The sequence below is a fragment of the Orycteropus afer genome, unplaced genomic scaffold (genome assembly GCF_000298275.1).
Source record: "Orycteropus afer afer isolate SDZICR_OR568_19922 unplaced genomic scaffold, OryAfe1.0 scaffold00703, whole genome shotgun sequence".
Taxonomy (NCBI): Eukaryota; Metazoa; Chordata; class Mammalia; order Tubulidentata; family Orycteropodidae; genus Orycteropus; species Orycteropus afer.
The window spans coordinates 584,772-591,222 of record NW_006922290.1 but is presented as its reverse complement, the minus strand read 5'-3'; positions in this window follow the sequence as shown (position 1 = coordinate 591,222).

Genomic DNA, 6,451 nt, shown 5'->3' with positions numbered 1-6,451 from the left:
CTCAGGGGTCCAAGATTATCTTCTGTGTCTGTGTTAATTGGTTTCCCTTTTCTTTGTTGAAGAGGGTCTGTGCAGTCTTTCTGCCTAGTCTGCCATCTTGCCACGAAAACCCCTCCTTCCATCTTCTTTTGAGGCTTCCTGCATCATTCAATATTTTGCCCATAGAATCTTTCAATATTGCTACTCAAGGCTTAAAGTTTTTCCTCAGTTCTTTCAGCTTGAGAAATGCTGAGCGTGTTCTTTCCTTTTGGTTTTCTAACTCAGGTCTTTGCACATTTCATTATAGTAACTGACTTTGACTGCTCAAGTTGCTCTTTGAAATCTTCTGTTCAGCTCTTTTCTCTTGTCATTTCTTCCATTTGCTTTAGCTACTCTTCACTCAAGAGCAAGTTTAAGAGTCTCTTCTGACATCCATTTTGGTCTTTTCCTCTTTTCTCACCTTTTTAATGACCTCTTGCTTTCTTTGTGGATGATATTCTTGATGTCATCCCATAATTCTTAATGTTTTCAGTTATTGGTGTTCAGTGAATCAAATCTTTTCTTTAGATGGCCTTTAAATTCAGGAGGGATATATTCAAGATCATATTTTGGTTCTTGTGGACTTGTTTTAATTGTTTTCAACTTCAAGTTGAACTTACATATGAGCAGTTGATGGTCTGTTCCATAATCAGCTCCTGGTCTGGTTTTGGCTGAAGATATTAAGCTTTTCCATCACCTCTTGCCACAGATGTAGTCAATCTGATTCCTGTGTACTCCATCTGGTGAATCCACCTGTATAGCTGCCGTTTGTGTTGAAAAAAAGTATTTGCAATGAGTAAGTCATCGGTCTTGCAAAATTCTACCATGTGGTCTCCAGCATTATTTCTGTCACCAAGGCCAAATTTCCCAAATACCAATGATTCTTCTTTGTTTCCAACTTTTGCATTCCAGTCACCAGTGATAATTAACCCACTTTGATTGCATGTTCGATCAATTTCAGACTGTAGAAGTAGATAAAGATCCTCAATTTCCTCATCTTTGGCTTTGGTGGTTGGTGCATAAATTTGAATAATAATTGTATTAACTGGTCCTCTTTGTAGGTGTATGGATATTATCTTATCACTGACAGCATTGTACTTCAGGACTGATCTTGAAACATCTTCTATGATGATGAACACCACATCATTCCTCTTCAAATTGTCATTTCCGGCATAGTAGAGCATATGTTTGTCTGATTCAAAATGGCCAAAACCAGTCCATTTCAGCTCACTAATGCCTAGGAGATCAATATTTATGCATTCCATTTCACTTTTGACAACTTCCTATTTTCCTAGATTCAGACTTTGTACATTTCATGCTCCTATTATTAATGGATGTTTGCAGCTGTTTCTCAATTTGAGTTTTGCCATGTCAGCAAATGAAGGTCTCAAAAGCTCTACTTTATCCATATCAGTAAGGTTGGTTCTGGGAGCTCTGGTGGCATAGTGCCTAAGGTACTTGACTGCTAACCAGAAGGTTGGCGGTTCAAACCCAGCAGTCACTCCTTGGAAGGAAGGTTGGGCAATCTACTTATGTAGTGATACTGCCTCAGAATCCCAAGGAGGGGTTGCTTTGAGTCAGATCCGACTCGACAGCACATCACAACAACAACAAGGTTGGTTCTACTCTGATGATGCAGCTCTTTCCCTGTCATATTTTGAGAGCCTTCTGACCTAAGGGGCTCATCTTACTGCACTGCATTGGACAATGTTTCTGGGCTATTCATAAAGTTGTGCAGTAATGTATCAAGCAGTGTTTCTCTGCTATTCATAAGGTTTTCCCTGGCCAATTCTTTGAGCAGTGGATGGGCTCTTCCTCTTGCTAGTCTGTCTCACTCTGTAAACTGCATTGAAACCTGTGCACTATGTGCAACCCTGCTGGTATGTGAAACACTGGTGGCAGAGCCTCAAGCTTCATAGCAACACACAAGCCACCACAGTACAAGAAACTGACAGACAAGTTTGTCTCCCTTAGCTATTTGAAACCTCTCCACCTTCCCCTTGCCTGGATCCCCGCTGTTACTGCTCACTCTGTCTCATCCTCCTGGCTTGCCTTTCCTCCCCCTACTACTTTCCCACCTCTCAGGGGTGGGGCCTGAGTACCTCCTCTTACCTGGATCCCTGCTGCTGCTGCTCACAGCAGAGATTGGGACTCTCATACACTGCTGGTGGGACTGTAAAATGATACCACCACTGTGGTTTGAACCACTAACCTTTTGGTTAGCAGCTGAGCACCTAACCATTGCACCACCAGGGATCCTTCCATAGGTATAAGGGTTAGGATTCTAACACATCTTTTTGGGGAACACAATTTAATATTTAGCTAAGAAGAGAATAGGAGAGGGGTTGTTTGTAGGGCACTGAAGTTCAAGGGGAAGTTTTATAGGAGAGATTTGATCATACAGTCAGAGTACAAGTAGTCCATGGAGGAAGGAGACCTAAGATACAGAAAAAAGAGGTAACTGAAGAACCCAACCAGTGGCTTTGCAGGAGAAAGAGTAGGTGATCTGCTCCCATAAAAATTAAACCTAAAAAACCAAACCTGTTACCATCAAGTTGATTCTGACTAATAGTGACCTTATAGGACAGAGTAGAACTGTCCCATATGTTTCCAAGTCTGTAAATCTTTACAGAAGCAAACTGCCTTATCTTTCTTCCACGGAGAAACTGAGGAATGACATCAGGAGTACAGGCACTCTTGAAAGGAGAGGAGATGGTGCTTTTTACTTGGAGATGGCAAAGAAGAGGTGTGGGAAGGGCCCAAGCTGAGCCAAGCCTGCATTCAAGTGGAAGTCCCTCTACAATCAATTCAATTCTGTTCTGATGCTAACTGCAATGCAGTATCAGTTCTTTTTCAAGTCCCCTGACCATAAAAGCCCAGAGTTAGGCCAGATCTCATAGGCTAAGTGGCGCAGTCCTCTAGACTGCTAAGTCTGTCCAAGAGTTTAGACACCAGTTGCAGGTCTGGGGTTTTCAGGTCAATTGCACTTCTGACCGACTGGCTACAAATTCAGGAGTTTCTATGCCCCCTTAAGACACCAACCACAAGCTTTGGAGTCCCCAGGGCATCCATACTTTAGTGAATGGGCTACAAATTTTGAGGCTCCCACTATCAAAAAGAATGTTTCAAGATCTATCCTGAAGTACAATGCTGTCAGTGATAGGATAATATCCATACGCCTACAAGGAAGATCAGATAATACGACTATTATTCAAGTTTACACACCAACTACTAAAGCCAAAGATGATGAAATTAAAGATTTTACCAACTTCTGCAGTCTGAAATTGATCAAACATGCAATTAAGCTGTATTGATAATTATTGGTGATTGCATTGTGAAAGCTGGAAACAAAGAATTATCAGTTGTTGGAAAATATGACCTTGGTGATAGAAATGACACCAGAAATCATGATAGAACTTTCCAAGACCACCAACTTACTCATTGCAAATACCTTTTTTTCAACAACATAAATGGAGGCTATACACATGGATTTCACCAGATGGACTACACAGGAATCAGATTGACTACATCTGTGGGAAGAGGTGATGGAGACACTCAATATCATCAATCAAAACAAGGCCAGAAGCTGACTGTGGAACAGACCATCAATTGCTCACATGCAAGTTCAAGCTGAAGCTGAAGAAAATTAAAATAAGTCCATGAGATCCAAAATACAACCTTGACTATATCCCACCTGAATTTTTAATCTATATCCCATCAGAAGAATAGATTTGATGCATTGAGTACCAATGACAGAAAACCAGACAAAGTGTGGGATGACATCAAGAATATCATACATGAAGAAAACAAAACATCATTTAAAAACAGGAAAGGAAGAAAAGACCAAAATGGATGTCAGAAGAGACTCTGCACCTTGTTGTTGCAGGTTGTTCCAACAGGTTGTTGGAAAACAGTTGTATTGGAGGAAGACTCCTTAACAACCTGTGATGTGCAGATGACACAACTTTGCTTGCTGAAAGTGAGCATATGATCAAGAACCAATGGTACTGAAGGAAGAAGTTGAAGGTGCACTGAAGGAAGTGGTGAAAAACGAGGCACCAGGAATTGATGGAATACCCAGTGAGATGTTCCAACAAACAGATGCAGTGTTGGAGGGGCTTACTTGCTTATGCCAAGAAATTTGGAAGACAGCTACCTGGCCAACTGACTAGAAGATATCAATATTTGTGCCCACTCCAAAGAAAGGTTATCCAACAGAATGTGGAAATTATTTAACAATATCATTTGTATCATATGCAAGTAAAATTTTACTGAAGATAATTGAAAAATGGTTACAGCAGTATATTGTCAGGGAACTTCCAGAAATACAAGCCAGGTTCAGAAGAGGACATGGAATGAAGTATATCATTGCTGAAAGCTATGTTTTTACCTATGTTTTGTTGACTATGCAAAGGCACTTGATTGTGTGGATCATAATAAATTATGGATAACATTGTGAAGAATAGGAAATCCAGAACACTTAATTGTGCTCATGAGTAACCTGTACATAGACCAAAACAAACAAACAACCCACCAAACTCATTCCCATCAAGTTGATTCTGATTCATAGTGACCCCCATTGGGTATCCAAGGCAATAAATTTTTACAGAATTGCCCCATTTTCCTTCCATGGAGCAGCTGGTGGATTTGAACTGACAACCTTCTGGTTAGCAGTCAGATACCTTAGGCATTATGCCACCAGAGCTCCTTTACACAGACCAAGAGGCTGTCATTTGAATAGAACAAGGGGATACTGCATGGTTTAAAATCAGGGAGGGTGTGCATCAGGGTTGTATCCTTTCACCATACTTATTCCATCTATATGCTGAGCAAATAATCTGAGAAACTGGACTGTATGAAGAAGAACGTGGTATCAGGATTGGAGGAAGACTTCTTAACAACTGCAATGTGCAGATGACACAACTTTGCTTGCTGAAAGTGAGAATGACTTGAAGAACTTACTGATGAAGATTAAAGACTACAGTCTTCAGTATGGATTACAACTCAACATAAAGAAAATAAAAATCCTCACAACTGGACCAATAAGCAACATCATGATAAATGGAGAAAAGATTGAAGTTGTCAGGGATTTCATTTTACTTGGATCCACAATCAATACTCATGGAAACAGCAGTCAGGAAATCAGATGTCGTATCACACTGGGCAAATCTGCTCTAAAAGACCTCTATAAAGTGTTAAGAAGCAATGATGTCACTTGGAAGGCTAAAGTGTGCCTGACCCAAGCCATGGTATTTTCTATCACTTCATATGCATGTGAAAGCTGGACAATGAATGAGGAAGGAGTAGACGCCTTTGGATTGTGGTGTTGATAAAGAATACTGAAAATACCATGGACTGCTAGAAGAATGAACAAATCTGTCCTGGAGGAAGTGTAGCCAGAATGCTCCTTGGAAGCGAGAATGGCCACACTTTGTCTCAACTACTTTGGTTGTGTTGTCAGAAGGGACCATTCCCTGGAGAAGGATATCCTGCTTGGTAAAGTAGAGGGTCAGTGAAGAAGGGGAAGACCCTCAATGAGATGGATGGACAGAGTGGCTGCAATGATGGGCTCAAGCATAGCAAGGTTTGTGAGGCTGGAGCAGGACTGAGCAGTGTTTCATTCTGTTGTGCCTAAAAACAACACCACCATCTTCTCAAGTTTGGTAATCCACTAGAATGACTCACAGAACTCAAGAAAGTGCTATTCTTATGATTACAGTTTTTTTTTATAGTAAAAAGGATACAAATCAGGACTAGCATAAAGAATGAGTGGGTACGGCAAGGCCCAGGAGGATCCCCAATGCAGAGCTTCTATGTCCCCAGAGTTTTTATTGGAGTCTCAGAAGGCATGATTGACTGATTTACTCATTGTCCAACTAATTGAACTCAACCTCCAGCTCCCTTTCTTTCCTGGAGGTTGAGCTGATATCATATGATGGATTTTTCTGGAGTGACGATCCCCACCTTGAGTCATCTTGTTAGCATAAATCTCAGGTGAGATCTGAAGCTTTCCACAAGGAAGAAAAAATACTCCAATCCTAAGAAATTCCAAAGGTTGAGAGGTTACCTTCTAGGAACCGGGGACAAAGACCAAATTTTGGGGTAAAGTAATTTTTCAACCTACATATCTCACCCCTGAGTTGTTTATTATTTTAATTATCGAACTACAAAAGTTTTCTTTTCCTGAAAATTTCCCTGCAGTTCAGAGTTTAAGATTATGAAGGTTTTATCCAAATGGAGGGAGCTCTGGTGGCAGAGTGCCTAGGCATCTGACTGCTAACCAGAAGGCTGGAGGCTCAAACCCAGTCCTTGGAAAGAAGGTTGGACAATCTACTTCCATAGAGATACCACCTCAGAAACCCAAGGAGGGGCTGCTATGAGTTGGGAATGACTCGACAGAAGTGAGGTTTTTTTTTTTTTTTTTAAATTTATC